This window comes from Liolophura sinensis, chromosome 12 (genome assembly GCF_032854445.1).
Source record: "Liolophura sinensis isolate JHLJ2023 chromosome 12, CUHK_Ljap_v2, whole genome shotgun sequence".
NCBI classification, from domain to species: Eukaryota; Metazoa; Mollusca; class Polyplacophora; order Chitonida; family Chitonidae; genus Liolophura; species Liolophura sinensis.
This window is the reverse complement of record NC_088306.1, coordinates 5,561,475-5,584,322: the sequence shown is the minus strand read 5'-3', so window position 1 is coordinate 5,584,322 and position 22,848 is coordinate 5,561,475.

Genomic DNA, 22,848 nt, shown 5'->3' with positions numbered 1-22,848 from the left:
GTATAAGCTAATCGTCTTCTCCACAGTTGACGTAAACACTTCTGCCGAGACGTCAAAATTGAACAATGACAGCCACTTGATACATGCCACATCTTACGAACAGGAACAGCTGAAAAGTAAAAGCAAGCCAGCATTTCGGATAAAACCAAGATCCAGCCAAATTCTTATGCGACTTGCAAGACTGTAGAACACACTCAAGTTGGCCAAAGTTTAAAGCTCTTTACATCTTTTGAACAAAGCTTTGTTTTTGTTGTCGGCTTGCATTACAGCTAGTAATGAATGAATAAAACGACATCTAAAACATGCATGTATACCATGTTTTCTTTTGTCAGTTCCTTTCTTCCTTAATTATATTAAAATCAGGAACATTACTCGAACGCAATTTAATCGATTGTATACTACACTGCTCGTGGTTCAGTTTAAATAAAACTGCCACTTGCTTAGAACATTCCAAGAAACTTTAGATGAATCCATACAAAATAAAGTTGAAAGTTTCGCCTGCACCGGTCTCCGTGCGCTTTTTTTTACACAGTTTTAAAGGAGTAATTTGTTAGATGTGATGTTGGGGATACATATTATATTTATATATTAAAAAAATCTTCCGCCTAGCAGGTCAATTCCTTATCACCATAGAGATTATTCCGGATGAAAACAGTCAGTCTTTCCGCCGCAGCATATTAGACCAAATGGGTAACGGTCAAGAAAATTAATGCGCAGACAAATTGCAGGACCGCCTTTCTAAATTGTTCACGCTTATATATCAGAGGTTGCTTTAGGGTTAATCTGCAAAGGTTCAGAAGCAAAATACCCCTAGATTCTAAATTAATGTAATCTTATAAGTAAAATCTTCTATGCTACTTTGATGCAAGAAAATGTGTTTCGGGAAAAAGTGATTTGCAAATATTAGTTTCATATGTAAAAATCCAGTAATGTGCATGTTTTCCATCCAGTTGACCACATTCTTCAGTCTTACTACGGATTTTGCCGCATCACAGACCGGGACATGTCAATTTTCCCTTGGAGAAAAATCTCTTGTAGCAGTCGGTCAAACGCCCATTGTGTAATACAAGGACAATCCTCCGTAGCTAGCTCTTTTATGAATGAAGTATTGCTCACCTGTTGTAACGAGAGATCGCAAAGAAAAACAGAACAAAAACGGAGAGAAATCAATTTCTTTTCTATAACAACAATGGCCGAGACATATTAACAAAAAACAAATATTAAATAAGAGGGACAACCACATTACTAGTGAAATCGACATTGCTCATGCCGCCTGACAAGTGTATATAAAACATTGTGTACACAGCCAGAACAAACGGTCTGATCAGTTTCTTTTGTAGCACAACAAACATATAGACAGACATTTTTAGAACAATAATTTAAGATCAAACACATCTTCAGCTTTGTCTGGATAAAAATAAGTGACTAGTGAAATCAACACTTCTGGTGACGTTCGACACGTGTATATAAAAGGCCAGTTTTCTCTAAAGTCCTCAGAAACCATTTGACACTCTTCCAGAAGACCTCTTCCAACCATGTATAGTATTATTTAACTTAACTTTGTTCCTGGCCACAGCAACATCCCAACTTCACTGTCAAGCTATGACCAGTCTCTCATGCAAGCAATCACCTTCCAGAAAGACCAAGATATCAAAGATTTGACAAAGCAGTATAAGCCAATCGTCTTCTCCACAGTTGACGTAAACACTTCTGCCGAGACGTCAAAATTGAACAATGACAGCCACTTGATACATGCCACATCTTACGAACAGGAACAGCTGAAAAGTAAAAGCAAGCCAGCATTTCGGATAAAACCAAGATCCAGCCAAACTCTTATGCGACTTGCAAGACTGTAGAACACACTCAAGTTGGCCAAAGTTTAAAGCTCTTTACATCTTTTGAACAAAGCTTTGTTTTTGTTGTCGGCTTGCATTACAGCTAGTAATGAATGAATAAAACGACATCTAAAACATGCATGTATACCATGTTTTCTTTTGTCAGTTCCTTTCTTCCTTAATTATATTAAAATCAGGAACATTACTCGAACGCAATTTAATGGATTGTATACTACACTGCTCGTGGTTCAGTTTAAATAAAACTGCCACTTGCATAGAATATTCCAAGGACCTTTACGTGAATCCATCCAAAATATAGTTGGAAGTTTTGCCTGCACAGATCTCCGTGCGCTTTATTTTCAACAGTTTTAAAGGGGTAAGTTCTTAGACGTTATGTTGGGGATACATATTATATTTATATATAATAAAACCTTCCTCCTAGGAGGTCAATTCCTTATGAAAACAATCTGTGTTTCCGCCGCAGCATATTAGACCAAATGGGTAACTGTCAAGAAAAACAGTGCGCAGACAAATTGCAAGACCACCTTTCAGTGTTTTGCAAACACTAGTTTCTTATGTAAAACTCAAGAAATGTGCATGTTTTCCATCCAGTTAACCACATTTTTTCGTATTACTACGGATTTTACCGCATCACAGACCAGGACATGTCAAGATTCTCTTAAAGAAAAAACTCTTGTAACAGTCAGTCTAACGCCCATTGTGAAATACAAGGACAATCCCCTCATCGTTAGTTACTTAATAAATAAATTTTTGGTCAAACGTTGTAACGAGAGATCGCAAAGAAAAACGGAACAATAATGGAGAGAAATCAATTTCTTTTCTATGCCAACAATGGTTTAGACATACATACAAAGAACAAATATTAAATAAGAAGGACAACCACCTTTGTTTGGCTAAAAACTGATTAGTGAAATCGACATTCCTCATGCTACTCGACCCGTATATATAAAGGAACATTGTCAACACAGCCAGAACAAACGGTCTGATCAGTTTCTTTTGTAGGACAACAATTATCTAGACAGACATTCTAAGAACAATTATCTAAGAACAAACACATCGTCAGCTTTGTCTGGATAAAAACAACTGACTAGTGAAATCGACACATCTGGTGACGTTAGACTCGTGTATATAAAAGGCCAGTTTTTCCTAAAGCTTTCAGAAACCATTTGACAGTCTTCAAGAAGACCTCTTCGAACCATGTATAGCATTATTCCACTCGACTTTGTTCCTGGCCACAGTATCAGCCTAACTTCACTGCCAAGCAATGGCCTGTCTCTCAGGCAAGCAACCATCTTCCAGAAAGACCAAGATATGAAAGATCTAACAAAACAGTATAAGCCAATTGCCTTCTCCACAGTTGACGTAAACATAACCACCGAGACGTCAAAATTAAGCAATTACAGCCACCTGATACATGCCACACCTTACCAACAGGAACAGCTGAAAAGTAAAAGCAAACCAACATTGCGGATAAAGCCAAGATCCAGCCAAACTCTCAGGCGACTTGCGAGACTGTAGAACACACTCAAGTTGGCCAAACTCTAAAGCTCTTTACAGCTTTACAACAACGCTTTGTTTTTGTTGTTGCCTTGCTTTACATAGTGATGACTGAATAAAACCACATTTAAAACATGCACATATAATATGTTGTCTTTTGTCACTTCCTTCCTTGCTTAATTATGATAAAATCAGCAAAGTTACTTGAACGCAATTTAATCGATTGTATAATACACTGCTCGTGCTTCAGTTTAAATAAAACTGCCACTTGGATAGAATATTCCAAGTACCTTTGGATGAATCCATCCAATATAAAGTTGGAAGTTTTGCCTGCACACGTCTCCGTGCGCTTCATTTTTACAAAGTTGCATGAGAGAAAGTTCTTAGACGTTATGTTGGGGATACATAATATGTTTAATTTTAAAAAACCTGCCGCCTAGCAGGTCAATTCCTTATCTCTATAGAGAATATTGCGCATAAAAAGAGTCAGTGTTTCCGCCGCACCAAATTAAACCAAATGAGGATGGGTCAAGAAAAAAAATGCAAAGACAAATCGCAGGACCGCCTTTCTAAATTGTTCACACTTTCATAACAAAGTTTGTAGTTGTGTCAATCTGCAAAGGTTCAGAAGTAAAATCCCTCTTGATTCCAAATGAATGTAATATTATAAGAGAAATTTTCTATTCTACTTTGTTGCAGGAAAAGGTGTTTTGGAAAAAAGTGTTTTGTGAATACTAGTTCTCTATGTAAAACTCCAGAAATGTGCATGTTTTTTATCTAGTTGACCGCATTCTTCAGCCTTACTTAGGATTTTGCGGCATCACAAATTGGGACATGTCAGCATCCCTTTGGTCAAAAAACTCTTAAAACAGTCGGTCAAACGCCCATTGTGTAATACAAAAACAATATTTCATCGTCCGCTCCTTATTGAATAAATTGTTGCCCACCTGTAGTAAGAAGTGATCGCAAAGAAAAACGGAACAATAACGGAGAGAAATCAATTTCTTTTGTATGCCAACGATGGTGTAGACATACAAACAAAGAACACATATTAAATAATAAGTAAAACCACCTTTGTTTGGATGGACAACTGACTAGTGAAATCGACATTCCGCATGCCGCTTGACTCGTGTATATAAAGGAACATTGTCTACACAGCCAGAGAAGACGGTCTGATCAATTTCTTTTGTAGACCAACAATTCTATAGACAGACATTCTAAGAACAAAAATCTAAGATCAAACACATCTTCAGCTTTCTCTGGATAAAAACAAGTAACTAGTGAAATCGACGCTTCTCGTGACGTTCGACTCGTGTATATAAAAGGCCAGTTTTCCCTAAAGCCTTCAGAAACCATTTGACACTCTTCAAGAAGACCTCTTCCAACCATGTATAGCATTATTCAACTCAACTTTGTTCCTGGCCACAGTAACAACCCAACTTCACTGCCAAGCAATGGCCAGTCTCTCAGGCAACCAATCAATTTCCAGAAAAAACAAGATATCAAAGACTTGACAAAGCACTATAAGCCAATCGTCTTCTCCACAGTTGACGTAAACGCTTCTACCAAGACATCAAAATTAAACAATGACAGCCACTTGATACATGCCACACCTTACCAACAGGAACAGCTACAAAGTAAAAGCAAACCAGCATTGCGGATAAAACCAAGATCCAGCCAAACTCTCAGACGACTTGCGAGACTGTAGAACACACTCAAGTTGGCCAAACTCTAAAGCTCTTTACAGCTTTTGAACAACGCTATGTTTTTGTTGTCGGCTTGCTTTACAGCTAGTGATTACTAAATAAAACCACACCTGAAACATACATATATATATTATGTTGTCTTTTGTCAATTCTTTCCTTGCCTAATTATGATAAAATCAGGAAAGTTACTTGAAAGCAATTTAATCGATTGTATAATACAATGCTCGTGGTTCAGTTCAAATATCATTCCCACTTGCATGGAATATTCCAAGGACCTTTAGGTGAATCCATCCAAAATAAAGTTCAAAGTTTTGCCTGAACAGGTCTCCGTGCGCTTCATTTTTACAAAGTTTCATGAGAGTAAGTTCTTAGACGTTATGTTGGGAATACATATTATATTTAATTATAAAAAACCTGCCGCCTAGCAGGTCAATTCCTTATCACCATAGAGATTATTGCGCATAAAAAGAGTCAGTGTTTCCGCCGCATAAAATTAAACCAAATGAGGATGGGTCAAGAAAAAAAAATGCAAAGACAAATTGCAGGACCGCCTTTCTACATTGTTCACACTTTCATAACAAAGGTTGTTGGTTTCTCAATGTGCAAAGGTTCAGAAGCAAAATACCTCTAGATTCCAAACGAATTAAATATTATAAGAGAAAGATTCTATTCTACCTTGTTGCAGGAAAAGGAGTTTTGGAAAAAAGTGTTTTGTGAATACTAGTTTCTTATGTAAAACTCAAGTAATGTGCATGTTTTCCATTCACTTGACCACATTCTTCAGTCTTACTTCGGATTTTGCCGCATTACAGACCGGGACATGTCATTATCCCTTCGGAGAAAAAAATCTTCTAACAGTCTGTCAAACGCTCATTGTGTAATACAAAGACAATCCTCCATCGTCAGCTCTTTAATGAATGAATTATTGCCCACCTGTTGTAACGAGAGATCGCAAAGAAAAACAGAACAAAAACGGAGAGAAATCAATGCCTTTTCTATAACAACAATGGCCGAGACATACAAACAAAGAACGAATATTAAATAAGAGGGACAACCACCTTTGTTTAGCTCGACAACTGACCAGTGAAATCGACATTCTCCATGCCGCCTGACCCGTGTATATAAAGGAACAATGTCTAGACAGCCAGAACAAACGGTCTGATCAGTTTCTTTTGTAGGCCAACAATCATATAGACAGACATTCTGAAAACAATTATCTAAAAACAAACACATCGTCAGCTTTGTCTGGCTAAACGGCTGACAAGTGAAATCGACACTTCTCCTTACGCTCGACACGTGTATATAAAAGGCCAGTTTTCTCTAAAATCCTCAGAAACCATTTTAAATTTCACAAGAAGACCTCTTTCAACCATGTATAGCATTATCCCACTGGGCTTTGTTTCTGGCCACAGTAACAGCCCAACTTCACTCCCAAGCAATGGCCTGTCTCTCAGGCAAGCAACCACCTTCCAGAAAGAAAAAGATATCAAAGATTTGACAAAGCAGTATAAGCCAATCGTCTTCTCCACAGTTGACGTAAACAACTCCGCCGAGACGTCGAAATTGAACAATGACAGCCACTTGATACATGCCACACCTTACCAACAGGAACAGCTGAAAAGTAAAAGCAAACCAACGCTGCGGATAAAACCAATATCCAGCCAAACTCTTAAGCGACTTTCGAGACTGTAGAACACACTGAAGTTGGCCAAACTTTAAAGCTCTTTACAGCTTATAAACAACGCTTTGTTTTTGTTGTCGGCTTGCTTTACATAGTGATGACTGAATAAAACCACATCTGAAACATGCATATATAATATGTTGTCTTACGTCAGTTCTTTCGTTGCTTAATTCTGTTAAAATCAGGAAAGTTACTTGAAAGCAATTTAATGGATTGTACATTCCTCGTGGTTCAGTTCAAATAAAACTACCACGTGTATAGAATATTCCAAGGACCTTTAGATAAATCCATCTAAAATAAAGTTGGAAGTTTTGTCAGCACAGGTCTCTGTGCGCTTCATTTTTTTTACATAGTTTTAAAGGAGTAAGTTGTTAGACATTATGTTGGGGATACATATCATATTTAATTATTAAAAAAAACCTTCCGCCTAGCAGGTCAATTCCTTATCTCCACAGAGAATATTGCGGATAAAAACAGTCAGTGTTTCCGCCACGGCATGTTACACCAAATGGGTAACGGTCAAAAAAATAAAGGCGCCGACAAATTGCAGGACCACCTTTCTAAATTGTTCACGCTTTGATATCAGAGGTTGCTGGTGTGTTAATCTGCAAGAGTTTCAAAAGCCAAATACCTCTGGATTTCAAATCAATGTATCATGATCAGAGAAATCTTCTATGCTACTTTGTTGCAAGAAAAGGTGTTTCGGGAAAAAGTGTTTTGCAAATATTAGTTTTACATGTAAAACTCCAGTAATGTGCATGTTTTTCCATCCAGTTGAAAACATTCTTCAGTCTTACTTCGGATTTTGCCGCATCATAGACCGGAACATGTCAATATTCCCTTTGGAGAAAAAACTCTTGTAACGGTCGGTCAAACGCCCATTGTGCAATGCAAGGACAATCCCCAATTGTTACCTCCCTAATAAATGAATTATTGCCCACCCCTTGTAACGAGAGATCGCAAAGAAAAACGGAACAATAACGGAGAGAAATTAATTTTTTTTTATTCCAACAATGGTCAAGACATACAAACGAAAGACAAATTTTAAATAAGAAGGACAACCACCTTACTAGTGAAATCGACATTCCTCATGCCGCCTGACCCGTGTATATAAAGGAGCATTGTGTACACAGCCAGAACAAACGGTCTGATCAATTTCTTTTGTAGCACAACAATCATATAGACAGACATTTTAAGAACAATTATAAGAACAACCACATCGTCAGCTTTGTCTGGATAAGAACAACTCACTAGTGAAATCGACACGTCTCGTGACGCTCGATTCGTGTATATAAATGGCCAGTTTTCCCTAAAGACTTCAGAAACCATTTGACACTCTTCAAGAAGACCTCTTCCAACCATGCATAGCATTATTCAATTGAACTTTGTTCCTGGCCACAGTAACAGCCCAACTTCACTGCCAAGCAATGGCCAGTCTCTCATGCAAGCAGCCACCTTCCAGAAAGAAAAAGATATCAAAGATTTGACAAAGCAGCATAGGCCAATCGTCTTCTACACAGTTGACGTCAACACTTCTGCCGAGATGTCAAAATTGAGGAGTGACAGCCACTTGATAGATGCCACGCCTTACCAACAGGAACAGCTGAAAAGTAAAAGCAAACCAACATTGCGGATAAAACCAAGATCCAGCCAAACTCTCAGGCGACTTGCCAGACTGTAGAACACACTCAAGTTGGCCAAACCCCAAAGCTCTTTCCAGCTTTTGAACAACGCTTTGTTTTTGTTGTCGGCTTGCTTTACATAGTGATAACTGAATAAAATCACATCTAAAACATGCATATATAATATGTCGTCTTTTGTCAGTTCCTTCCTTGCTTAATTATATTAAAATCAGGAATGTTACTTGAAAGCAATTTAATGGGATGTACACTGCTCGTGTTTCAGCTCAAATAAAACTGCCACTTGATTACAACATTCCAAGAAGCTTTAGATGAATCCATCCAAAATAAAGTTGGAGTTTTTGCCTGCACAGGTCTCCGTGTGCATCATTTTTACACAGTTTTAATGGAGTAATTTGTTAGACGTTACGTAAGGGATATATATTATATTTATATATTAAAAAAACCTTCCGCCTAGAAGGTCAATTCCTTATCTCCATAGAGAATATTGCGGATAAAAACAGTCACTGTTACCGCCACAGCATGTTAGACCAAATGGGTAACGGTCAAGAAAATCAATGCGCAGACAAATTGCATGACCGCCTTTCTAAATTGTTCACGCTTATATATCAGAGATTGCTGTTGTTTTAATCTGCAAAGGTTCAGAAGCAAAATACCTCTAGATTCCAAATAAATGTAATATTATAAGAGAAATCTTCTATGCTACTTTGTTGCAAGAAAAGGTGTTTCGAGAAAAAGTTTTTTACAATTACTAGTTTCATATGTAAAAGTCCAGAAATGTGCCTATTTTCCATCCAGTTAACCATATTCTTCAGTCTTACTACAGGTTTTTCCGCATCACAGACCGGGACATGTCATTATCCCTTTGGAGAAAAAACCATTGTAACAGTCGGTTTAACGCCTGTTGTGTCGTACAAAGACAATCCCCAATCTTCTGCTCTTCAATGAATGAATTATTGCCTATCCGTTGTAACGAGAGATTGCAAAGTAAAACGGAAGAATAACGGAGAAAAATCAATTTCTTTTCTATGCCAACAATGGTCTAGACATACAAACAAAGAACAAATATTAAATAAGAAGGACAACCACCTTTGTTTTAATGGACAACTGACTAGTGAAGTCGACATTCCTCATGCCGCCTGACCCGTGAATATAGAGGAACATTGTCTACACAGCCAGAACAAACGGTCTGATCAATTTCTTTTGTATGCCAACAAATATATGGACTGCCATTCTAAGAACAACTATCTAAGAACAAACACATCGTCAGTTTTGTCTGGATAAGAACAAGTGACTAGTGAAATCGACACTTCTCGTGACGCTCGACTCGTGTATATAAATGGCCAGTTTTCCCTAAAGCCTTCAGAATCCATTTGGCACTCTTCAAGAAGACCTCTTCCAACCATGTATAGCATTATTCCACTCGACGTTGTTCCTGGCCACAGTAACAGCCCAACTTCACTGCCAAGCCATGGCCAGTCGTTCAGGCAAGCAATCACCTTCCAGAAAGAACAAGATATCAAAGATTTGACAAAGCAGTATAAGCTAATCGTCCTCTCCACAGTTGACGTAAACACTTCTGGCGAGACGTCAAAATTGATCAATGACAGTCACTTGATACATGCCACACCTTACCAACAGGAACAGCTGAAAAGTAAAAGCAAACCAGCGTTGCGGATAAAACCAAGATCCAGCCAAACTCTCAGACGACTTGCGAGACTGTAGAACACATTCAAGTTGACCAAACCCTAAAGCTCTTTACAGGTTTTGAACAACGCTTTGTTTTTGTTGTCGGCTTAATTAACATAGTGATGACTGAATAAATCCACATCTGAAACATGCATATATAATGTTTTCTTTTGTCAATTCCTTCCTTGCTTAATTATATTAAAATCAGGAATGTTACTCGAACGCAATTTAATCGATTGTATACTACACTGCTCGTGGTTCAGTTTAAATAAAACTGCCATTTCCATAGAATATTCCAAGTACCTTTAGGTGAATCCATCCAAAATAAAGTTGGAAGTTTTGCCTGCACCGATCTCGGTGCGCTTCATTTTTACATAGTTTTAAAGGAGAAAGTTCTTAGATATGATGTTGGGGATACATATTATATTTGTACATTAAAAAAACCTTCCGCCTAGCAGGGCAATTCCTTATCTCCATAGAGAATATTGCGGATGAAAACAATCAGTGTTTCCGCCGCAGCATGTTAGACCAAATGGACAACGGTCAAGAAAAACAATGCGCAGACAAATTGCAGGACTATCTTTCTAAATTGTTCACGCTTATATATCAGAGATTGCTGATGTGTTAATTTGCAAAGGTTCAGAAGCAAAATACCTCTAGATTCCAAATGAATGTAAAATTATAAGAGAAATCTTCTATTCTATCTTGTTGCAAGAAAAAGTGTTTCGTCAAAAATGTTTTGCGAATACTAATTTCATATGTAAAACTCCAGAAATGTGCATGTTTTCCATCCAGTCGACCACATTCTTCCGTCTTACTTCGAATTTTGCCGCATCACAGACTGGGACATGTCAAGATTCACTTGGAGAAAAAACTCTTGTAACAGTCAGTCAAACACCCATTGTGTAATACAAGAGCAATCCCCCCATCGTTAGCTCCCTAATGAATAAATTATTGGTCAGACGTTGTAACGAGAGATCGCAAAGAAAAACGGAACAATACCGGAGAGAAATCAATTTCTTTTCTATGCCAACAATGATCTAGACATACAAACAAAGAAAAAATATTAAATAAGATCAACCACCTTTGTTTTAATGGACAACTGACTAGTGATATCGATATTCCTCATGCCGCCTGACCCGTGAATATAGAGCAACATTGTCTACACAGCCAGAACAAACGGTCTGATCAGTTTCTTTTGTAGGCCAACAATTATCTAGACAGACATTCTAAGAACAATTATCTAAGAACAAACACATCGTCAGCATTGTCTGGACAAAAACAAGTGACTAGTGAAATCGACACTTCTTGTGACGCTCGACTCGTGTATATAAAAGCCAAGATTTCCCTAAAGCCTTCAGAATCCATTTGACACTCTTCAAGAAGACCTCTTCCAACCATGTATAGCGTTATTCGACTAAACTTTGTTCCGGGCCACAGCAACAGCCCAACTTCACTGCCAAGCAATGGCCAGTCTCACAAGCAACCAATGACCTTTCAGAAAGAACAAAATATCAAAAATTTGACAAAGCAGTATAAGCCAATCGTCTTCTCCACAGTTGACGTAAACACTTCTGCTGAGAAGTCGAAATTGAACAATGACAGCCACTTGATACATGCCACACCTTACCAACAGAACAAGCTAAAAAGTAAAAGCAAGCCAGCACTGCGGATAAAGCCAAGATCCAGCCAAACTCTCAGGCGACTTGCGAGACTGTAGAACACATTCAACTTGGCCAAACCATAAAGCTCTTTACAGCTTTTGAATAATGCTTTGTTATTGTTGTTGGCTTGCTTTACAGCTAGTGATGACTGAATAAAACCACATGTGAAACATGCACATATAATATGTTGTCTTTTGTCACTTCCTTCCTTGCTTAATTATGATAAAGTCAGAAAAGTTACTTAAAAGCAATTTAATGGGATGTACACTGCTCGTGCTTCAGTTGAAATAAAACTGCCACTTGCATAGAATATTCCAAGTACCATTATGTAAATCCATCTTAAATAAAGTTGGAAGTTTTGCCTGCACAGGTGTCCGTGCACTTCATTTTTACAAAGTTGCATGAGAGTAAGTTCTTAGACGTTATGTTGGGGAAACATAATATATTTAATTATAAAAAACCTTCCGCCTAGCAGGTCAATTCCTTATCTCCATAGAGATTATTGCGCATAAAAAGAGTCAGTGTTTCCGCCGCACCAAATTAAACCAAATGAGGATGGGCCGAGTAAAAAAAAGTGCGCAGACAAATTGCAGGACCACCTTTCTAAATTTTTCACACTTTTATAACAAAGGTTGTTGTTGTGTTAATCTGCAATGGTTCAGAAGCAAAATCCCTCTTGATTCCAAAAGAATGTAATATTATAAGAGAAATTTTCTATTCGACCTTGTTGCAGGAAAAGGTGTTTTGGAAAAAAGTGTTTTGTGAATAATAGTTTTTTATGTAAAACTCCAGAAATGTGCATGTTTTCCATCCAGTTGACCACAATCTTCAGTCTTACTCCGGATTTTGCGGCATCACAGACCGGGACATGTCAGTATCCCTTTGGACAAAAACTCTTCTAACATTCGGTCAAACTCCCATTGTGTAATACAAAAACAATACTTCATTATCCGCTCCTTATTGAATAAATGATTGCCCCCTGTTGTAAGCAGTGATCGCAAAGAAAAACGGAAGAATAACGGAGAGAAATCAATTTCTTTTCTGTGACAACAATGGTCTACACATACAAACAAAGAACAAATATTAAATAAGAAGGACAACCACCTTTGCTTGGCTGGACAACTGACTAGTGAAATCGACATTCCTCATGCCGCCTGACCCGTGTATATAGGGGAATATTGTCTACACAGCCAGAATAAACGGTCTGATCAGTTTCTTTTGTAGCACAGCAATCATATAGACAGACATTCTAAGAACAATAATCTAAGATCAAACAAATCGTCAGCTTTGTCTGGATAAAAACAACTGACGAGTGAAATCGACACGTCTCGTGACGCTCGACACGTGTATATAAAAGGCAAGTTTTCCCTAAAGCCTTCAGAAACCATTTGACACTCTTCCAGAAGACCTCTTCCAACCATGTATAGCATTATTCCACTCGACATTGTTCCTGGCCACAGCAACAGCCCAACTTCACTCCCAAGCAATGGTCAGTCTCTTAGGCAAACAATCACCTTCCAGAAAGAACAAGGTATGAAAGATTTGACAAAGCAGTACAAACCAATCGTCTTCTCCACTGTTGACGTTAACACGCCTGCCGAGACGTCGAAATTGAACGATGACAGCCACTTGATACATGCCACACCTTACCAACAGGAACAGCTGAAAAGTAAAAGCAAGCCAGCATTGCGGATAAACCCAAGATCCAGCCAAACTCTCAGGCGACTTGCCAGACTGTAGAACACACTCAAGTTGGCCAAACCCTAAAGCTCTTTACAGCTTTTGAACAACGCTTTGTTTTTGTTGTCGGCTTGCCTTACATAGTGATGACTGAATAAAATCACATCTGAAACATGCATGTATACTATGTTGTCTTTTGTCACTTCCTTCCTTGCTTAATTATAATAAAATCAGTAAAGTTACTTGAAAGCAATTTAATGGATTGTACACTGCTCGTGGATTAGTTCAAATAAAACTGCCACTTGATTAGAACATTTCATGGACGTTTAGATGAATCCATCCAAAATAAGGTTGGGAGGTTTGCCTGCACAGGTCTCTGTGCGCTTCATTTTTACATAGTTTTAAAGGATTAAGATTTGAGACGTTATGTTGGGGAGACATATTATATTTAATTATTCAAAAAACCTTCCGCCTAGCAGGTCAATTCCTTATCTTCATAGAGAATATTGCGGATGAAAACAATCAGTGTTTCCACCGCAGGAAATTAGACCAAATGGGTAACGGTGGAGAGTAAAATGCGCAGACAAATTGCATGACCACCTTTCTAAAATGTTTACGCTTTTATATCAAAGGTTGCTCTTGTGTTAATCTGCAAATGTTCAAAAGTCTAATAACTCTAGATTCCAAATGAACGTATTATTATAAAGGAAATTTTCTATTCTACCTTGTTGCAGGAAAAGGTGTTTTGGAAAAAAGTGTTTTGTGAAAAATAGTTTCTTATGTAAAACTCCAAAAGTGTGCATGTTTTCCATCCAGTTGACCACATTCTACAGTTTTACAAAGAAAAACGGAACAATAACGGAGAAAAATCAATTTCTTTTCTATGCAAACAATGATCTACACATACAAACAAAGAACAAATACTAAATAAGAGGGACAACCACTTTTGGTTGGCTGGACAACTGACTAGTGAAATCGACATTCCGCATGGCGCCTGACACGTGTATGTAAAGGAATATTGTCTAGACAGCCAGAACAAACGGTCTGATCAATTTCTTTTGTAGGCCAACAATCATTTAGACAGATATTCTAAGAACAATTATCTAAGAACAAACACATCGTCAGCTTTGTCTGGATAAGAACAACTGACTAGTGAAATTGACACATCTAGTGACGCTCGACTCATGTATATATAAAAGGCCAGTTTTCCCTAAAGCCTTCAGAAACCATTTGACACTCTTCCAGAAGACCTCTTCCAACCATGCATAGCATTATTCCACTCGACGTTGTTCCTGGCCACAGTAACAGCCCAACTTCACTCCCAAGCAATGGCCAGTATCTCAGCCAATCAGCTGCCTTCCAGAAAGAACAAGATATCAAAGAGTTGACAAAGCAGTATAAACCAATTGTCTTGTCCACGATTGACGTAAACAATACCGCCGAGACGTCGAAATTAAGCAATAACAGTCACTTGATACATGCCACACCTTACCAACAGGAACAGCTGAAAAGTAAAAGCAAGCCAGCATTGCGGCTAAAGCTCTTCACAGCTTTTGAATAACGCTTTGTTTATGTTGTTCTCTTCCTTTACATATTATCTTCTCAGTGATGATAAAATAAAACCACATCTGAAACATGCATATATAATATGTTGTCTTTTGTCACTTCCTACCTTGCTTAATTAGACTAAAATCACGAAAGTTACTCGAACACAATTTAATGGGTTCTATACTACACTGCTCGTGGTTCAGTTCAAATAAAACTGCCAGTTTCACAGAACATTCCAATGACCTTTAGATGAATCCATCCAAAATGAAGTTGGATTTTTTGCCAGCACAGGTCTCTGTACGCATCATTTTTACATAGTTTGAATGCTGTAATTTTCTTAGCCGTTATGTTGGAGATACATCTTAAATTACACTATTAAAAACCTTCCGCCTAGCAGGGCAATTCCATGTTTCCATAGAGAATATTGCGGATAAAAAGAGTCAGTGTTTCCGCCGCAGGAAATTAGACCAAATGGTAACGGTCAAGACAAAAATGCGCAGACAATTTGCAGGACCGACTTTCTAAATTCTTCACGCTTTCATGTTAAAGGTTTCTGTTGTGTAAATCTGTAAAGGTTCAAAAGGAAAATCCCTCTAGATTTGAAATGAATGTATTATTATAACAGAAATATTCTATGCTACCTTGTCGCAGGAAAATGTTTTTCGAAAAAAGTGTTTTGCGAATACTAGTTTTATATGTAAAACTCCAGAAATGTGCATGATTTCCATCTAGTTGACCACAATCTTCAGTCTTACTACGGATTTTGCCGCATCACAGGCCGGGACATGTCATGATCCCTTTGGAGATAAAAACTCTTCTAACAGTTGATTCAATGCCCAATGTGTCATACAAAGACAATCTCTCATCGCCAGCTACTTAATGAATGAATTATTGCCCGCCTGTTGTAACAAGAGATTGCAAAGTAAAACGGAACAATAACGGAGAGAAATCAATTTCTTTTCTATGCCAACAATGGTCTAGACATACAAACAAAGAACAAATATTAAATAACAAGGACAACCACCTTTGTTTGGCTGGACAACTGACTAGTGAAATCGACATTCTTCTTGCCGCCTGACCCGTGTATATAGAGGAACATTATCTAGACAGCCAGAACAAACAAGCAACAGCCCAACTTCACTGCCAAGTAATGGCCAGTTTCTCAGGCAACCAATCACCTTCCAGAAAGAACAAGATATCAAAGATTTGACAAAGCAGTATAAGCCAATCGTCTTCTCCACAGTTGACGTAAACACTTCTGCCGAGACGTCAAAATTGAACAATGACAGCCACTTGATACATGCCACACCTTACCAACAGGAACAGCTGAAAAGTAAAAGCAAGCCAGCATTGCGGATAAAACCAAGATCCAGCCAAGTTCTCAGACGACTTGCGAGACTGTAGAACACACTCGAGTTGGCTAAACATTAAGGCTCTTTACAGCTTTTGAACAAAGCTTTGTTTTTGTTGTTGGCTTCCTTTACATATTATCTTTTCAGTGATGACTGAATAAAACCACATTCGAAAGATGCATATATAATATGTTGTCTTTTGTCACTTCCTTCCTTGCTTAATTAGACTAAAATCACGAAAGTTACTTAAACGCAATTTAATGGGTTCTATACTACACTGCTCGTGGTTCAGTTCAAATAAAACTGCCAGTTACACAGAACATTCCAAGGACCTTTAGATGAATCTATCCAAAATGAAGTTGGATTTTTTGCCTGCACAGGTCTCTGTGCGCATCATTTTTACTTAGTTTCATGGGTGTAATTTTCTCAGCCGTTATGTTGGAGATACATCTTAAATTACACTATTAAAAACCTTCCGCCTAGCAGGGCAATTCCTTCTCTCCATAGAGAATATTGCGGATAAAAACATTCAGTGTTTCCGCCGCAGGAAATTAGACCAAATGGTTACGGTCAAGACAAAAATGCGCAGAAAAATTGCAGGACCGGCTTTCTAAATTGTTCACGCTTTTATATTAAACTTTGGTGTTGTGTAAATCTGCAAATGTTAAAAAACAAAATACCTCTAGATTCCAAATGAATGTATTATTATAAGAGAAATATTCTATGCTACCTTGTCGTAGGAAAATGTTTTTAGAAAAAAAGTGTTCTGCAAATACTAGATTCATATGTAAATCTCCAGAAATGTGCATGTTTTCCATCTAGTTGACCACAATCTTCAGTCTTACTACAGACTATGCGGCATCACAGACCGGGACATGTCATTATCCCTTTGGAGATAAAAACTCTTGTAACAGTTGACTCAACTCCCAGTGTGTCATACAAAGACAATCTCCCATCGTCAGCACCTTAATGAATGAATTATTGCCCACCTGTTGTAACGAGAGATCGCAAAGTAAAACGGAACAATAGCGCAGAGAAATCCATTTCTTTTCTATGCCAACAATGGTCTAGACATACAAACAAAGAACGAATATTGAATAACAAGGACAACCACCTGTGTTTGGCTGGACAACTGACTAGTGAAATCGACATTCTTCTTGCCGCCTGACCCGTGTATATAGACGAACATTGTCTAGACATTCAGAACAAACGGTCTGATCAATTTCTTTTGTAGGCCAACAATTATATAGACAGACATTCTAAGAACAGTTATCTAAGAACAAACACATCGTCAGCTCTGTCTGGATAAAAACAAGTGACTAGTGAAATCGACACATCTCGTGACGCTCGACTCGTGTATATAAAATACCAGTTTTTCTTAAAGCCTTCAGAAACCATTTGACACTCTTCAAGAAGGCCTCTTCCAACCATGTATAGCATTATTCCATCTGACTTTGTTCCTGGTCACCGTAACAGCCCAATTTCACTGCCAAGTAATGGCCAGTTTCTCAGGCAACCAATCACCTTCCAGAAAGAACAAGATATCAAAGATTTGACAAAGCAGTATAAGCCAATCGTCTTCTCCACAGTTGACGTAAACACATCTGCCGAGACGTCTAAATTGAACAATGACAGCCACTTGATACATGCCACACCTTACCAACAGGAACTGCTGAAAAGTAAAAGCAAGCCAGCATTGCGGATAAAACCAAGATCCAACCAAACTCTCAGGCGAATTGCGAGACTGTAGAACACATTCAAATTGGCGAAATCTTAAAGCTCTTTACAGCTTTTGAACAAAGCTTTGTTTTTGTTGTTGGCTTCCTTTACATATTATCTTCTCAGTAAAGACTGAATAAAACTACATCTGAAAGATGCATATATAATATGTTGTCTTTTGTCACTTCCTTCCTTGCTTAATTAGACTAAAATCACGAAAGTTACTTAAACGCAATTTAATGGATTCTATGCTACACTGCTCGTGGTTCAGTTCAAATAAAACTGCCAGTTACACAAAACATTCCAAGGACCTTTAGATGAATCTATCCAAAATGAAGTTGGATTTTTTGCCTGCACAGGTCTCGGTGCGCATCATTTTTACATAGTTTCATGGGTGTAATTTTCTCAGCCGTTATGTTGGAGATACATCTTAAATTACACTATTAAAATCCTTCCGCCTAGCAGGGCAATTCCTTCTCTCCATAAAAAATATTGCGGATAAAAACAGTCAGTGTTTCCGCCGCAGCATATTAGACCAAATGGGTAACGGTCAAGAGAAACAATGCGCAGAAAAATTGCAGGACCACCTTTCTAAATTGTTCACGCGTTCATATCAAAGGTTGCCGTTGTGTTAATCTGCAAAGGTTCAGAAGCAAAATACCTCTAGATTCCAACTGAATGTAAAATTATAAGAGAAATCTTCTATGCTATTTTGTTGCAGGAAAAAGTGTTTGGGGGAAAAAATGTTTGGCCAATACTACTTTTAATTTGTAAAGCTCCAGTAATGTGCATGTTTTCCATCCAATTGACCACATTCTCCAGTCTTACTTCGGATTTTGCCGCATCACAGACCGGGACATGTCAATATTGTCTTGGAGAAAAATCTCTTGTAACTGTCAGTCAAACGCCCATTGTGTAATACAATGACAATTCCCCCATCGTTAGTTCTCTATTGAATAAATTATTGGTCAAACGTTGTAACGAGAGATCGCAAAGAAAAACGGAACAATAACGCAGAAAAATCAATTTCTTTTTTATGCCAACAATGATATAGACATACAAACAAAGAACAAATATTAAATAAGAGGGTCAACCACCTTTCATTTAATGGGCAACTGACTAGTGAAATCGACATTCCTCATGCCGCCTGACCCGTGAATATAGAGGAACATTGTCTAGACAGCCAGAACAAACGGTCTGATCAATTTCTTTTGTAGGCCAACAATTATCTAAGAACAAACACATCGTCAGCACTGTCTGGATAAAAACAAGTGACTAGTGAAATCAACACTCAACGTGACGCTCGACTCGTGTATATAAAAGGCTAGTTTTCCCTATAGCCTTCAGAAAATTTGACACTCTTCAAGAAGACCTCTTCCAACCATGTATAGCGTTATTCAACTCAACTCTGTTCCTGGCCACAGCAACAGCCCAACTTCACTGCCAAGTAATGGCCAGTTTCTCAGGCAACCAATCACCTTCCAGAAAGAACAAGATATCAAAGATTTGACAAAGCAGTATAAGCCAATCGTCTTCTCCACAGTTGACGTAAACACTTCTGCCGAGACGTCAAAATTGAACAATGACAGCCACTTGATACATGCCACACCTTACCAACAGGAACAGCTGAAAGTAAAAGCAAGCCAGCATTGCGGATAAAACCAAGATCCAGCCAAGTTCTCAGACGACTTGCGAGACTGTAGAACACACTCGAGTTGGCTAAACATTAAGGCTCTTTACAGCTTTTCAACAAAGCTTTGTTTTTGTTGTCGGCTTGCTTTACATATTATCTTTTCAGTGATGACTGAATAAAACCACAATCGAAAGATGCATATACAATATGTTGTCTTTTGTCACTTCCTTCATTGCTTAATTAGACTAAAATCACGAAAGTTACTTAAACGCAATTTAATGGTTTCTATACTACACTGCTCGTGGTTCAGTTCAAATAAAACTGCCAGTTACACAGAACATTCCAAGGACCTTTAGATGAATCTATCCAAAATGAAGTTGGATTTTTTGCCTGCACAGGTCTCTGTGCGCATCATTTTTACATAGTTTCATGGGTGTAATTTTCTCAGCCGTTATGTTGGAGATACATCTTAAATTACACTATTAAAAACCTTCCGCCTAGCAGGGCAATTCCTTCTCTCCATAGAGAATATTGCGGATAAAAACAGTCAGTGTTTCCGCCGCAGGAAATTAGACCAAATGGTTACGGTCAAGACAAAAATGCGCAGAAAAATTGCAGGACCGGCTTTCTAAATTGTTCACGCTTTTATATTAAACGTTGGTGTTGTGTAAATCTGCAAATGTTAAAAAACAAAATACCTCTAGATTCCAAATGAATGTATTATTATAAGAGAAATATTCTATGCTACCTTGTCGTAGGAAAATGTTTTTCGAAAAAAAGTGTTCTGCGAATACTAGATTCATATGTAAATCTCCAGAAATGTGCATGTTTTCCATCTAGTTGACCACAATCTTCAGTCTTACTACAGACTATGCGGCATCACAGACCGGGACATGTCATTATCCCTTTGGAGATAAAAACTCTTGCAACAGTTGATTCAACGCCCAGTGTGTCATACAAAGACAATCGCCCATCGTCAGCTCCTTAATGAATGAATTATTGCCCACCGTTGTAACGAGAGATCGCAAAGTAAAACGGAACAATAACGCAGAGAAATCCATTTCTTTTCTATGCCAACAATGGTCTAGACATACAAACAAAGAACAAATATTGAATAACAAGGACAACCACCTTTGTTTGGCTGGACAACTGACTAGTGAAATCGACATTCTTCTTGCCGCCTGACCCGTGTATATAGAGGAACTTATCTAGACAGCCAGAACAAACAACTGATCAATTTCTTTTGTAGGCCAACAATTATATAGACAGACATTCTAAGAACAGTTATCTAAGAACAAACACATCGTCAGCTATGTCTGGATAAAAACAAGTGACTAGTGAAATCGACACATCTCGTGACGCTCGACTCGTGTATATAAAAGACCAGTTTTTCCTAAAGCCTTCAGAAACCATTTGACACTCTTCAAGAAGGCCTCTTCCAACCATGTATAGCATTATTCCATCTGACTTTGTTGCTGGTCACAGTAACAGCCCAACTTCACTGCCAAGTAATGACCAGTTTCTCAGGCAACCAATCACCTTCCAGAAAGAACAAGATATCAAAGATTTGACAAAGCAGTATAAGCCAATCGTCTTCTCCACAGTTGACGTAAACACATCTGCCGAGACGTCGAAATTGAACAATGACAGCCACTTGATACATGCCACACCTTACCAACAGGAACAGCTGAAAAGTAAAAGCAAACCAGCATTGCGGATAAAACCAAGATCCAACCAAACTCTCAGGCGAATTGCGAGACTGTAGAACACATTCAAATTGGCGAAATCTTAAAGCTCTTTACAGCTTTTGAACAAAGCTTTGTTTTTGTTGTTGGCTTCCTTTACATATTATCTTCTCAGTAATGACTGAATAAAACTACATCTGAAAGATGCATATATAATATGTTGTCTTTTGTCACTTTCTTTCTTGCTTAATTAGACTAAAATCACGAAAGTTACTTAAACGCAATTTAATGGATTCTATGCTACACTGCTCGTGGTTCAGTTCAAATAAAACTGCCAGTTACACAAAACATTCCAAGGACCTTAAGATGAATCTATCCAAAATGAAGTTGGATTTTTTGCCTGCACAGGTCTCGGTGCGCATCATTTTTACATAGTTTCATGGGTGTAATTTTCTCAGCCGTTATGTTGGAGATACATCTTAAATTACACTATTAAAATCCTTCCGCCTAGCAGGGCAATTCCTTCTCTCCATAGAAAATATTGCGGATAAAAACAGTCAGTGTTTCCGCCGCAGCATATTAGACCAAATGGGTAACGGTCAAGAGAAACAATGCGCAGACAAATTGCAGGACCACCTCTCTAAATTGTTCACGCGTTCATATCAAAGGTTGCCGTTGTGTTAATCTGCAAAGGTTCAGAAGCAAAATACCTCTAGATTCCAACTGAATGTAAAATTATAAGAGAAATCCTCTATGCTATTTTGTTGCAGGAAAAAGTGTTTGGGGGAAAAAATGTTTTGCAAATACTACTTTTAATTTGTAAAGCTCCAGTAATGTGCATGTTTTCCATCCAATTGACCACATTCTCCAGTCTTACTTCGGATTTTGCCGCATCACAGACCGAGACATGTCAATATTGCCTTGGAGAAAAATCTCTTGTAACTGTCAGTCAAACGCCCATTGTGTAATACAATGACAATTCCCCCATCGTTAGTTCTCTATTGAATAAATTATTGGTCAAACCTTGTAACGAGAGATCGCAAAGTAAAACGGAACAATAACGCAGAAAAATCACTTTCTTTTCTATGCCAACAATGATATAGACATAAAAACAAAGAACAAATATTAAAAAAGAGGGTCACCCACCTTTCATTTAATGGACAACTGACTAGTGAAATCGACATTCCTCATGCCGCCTGACCCTGAAGATAGAGGAACATTGTCTAGACAGCCAGAACAAACGGTCTGATCAATTTCTTTTGTAGGCCAACAATTATCTAAGAACAAACACATCGTCAGCACTGTCTGGATAAAAACAAGTGACTAGTGAAATCAACACTCAACGTGACGCTCGACTCGTGTATATAAAAGGCTAGTTTTCCCTATAGCCTTCAGAAAATTTGACACTCTTCAAGAAGACCTCTTCCAACCATGTATAGCGTTATTCAACTCAACTCTGTTCCTGGCCACAGCAACAGCCCAACTTCACTGCCAAGTA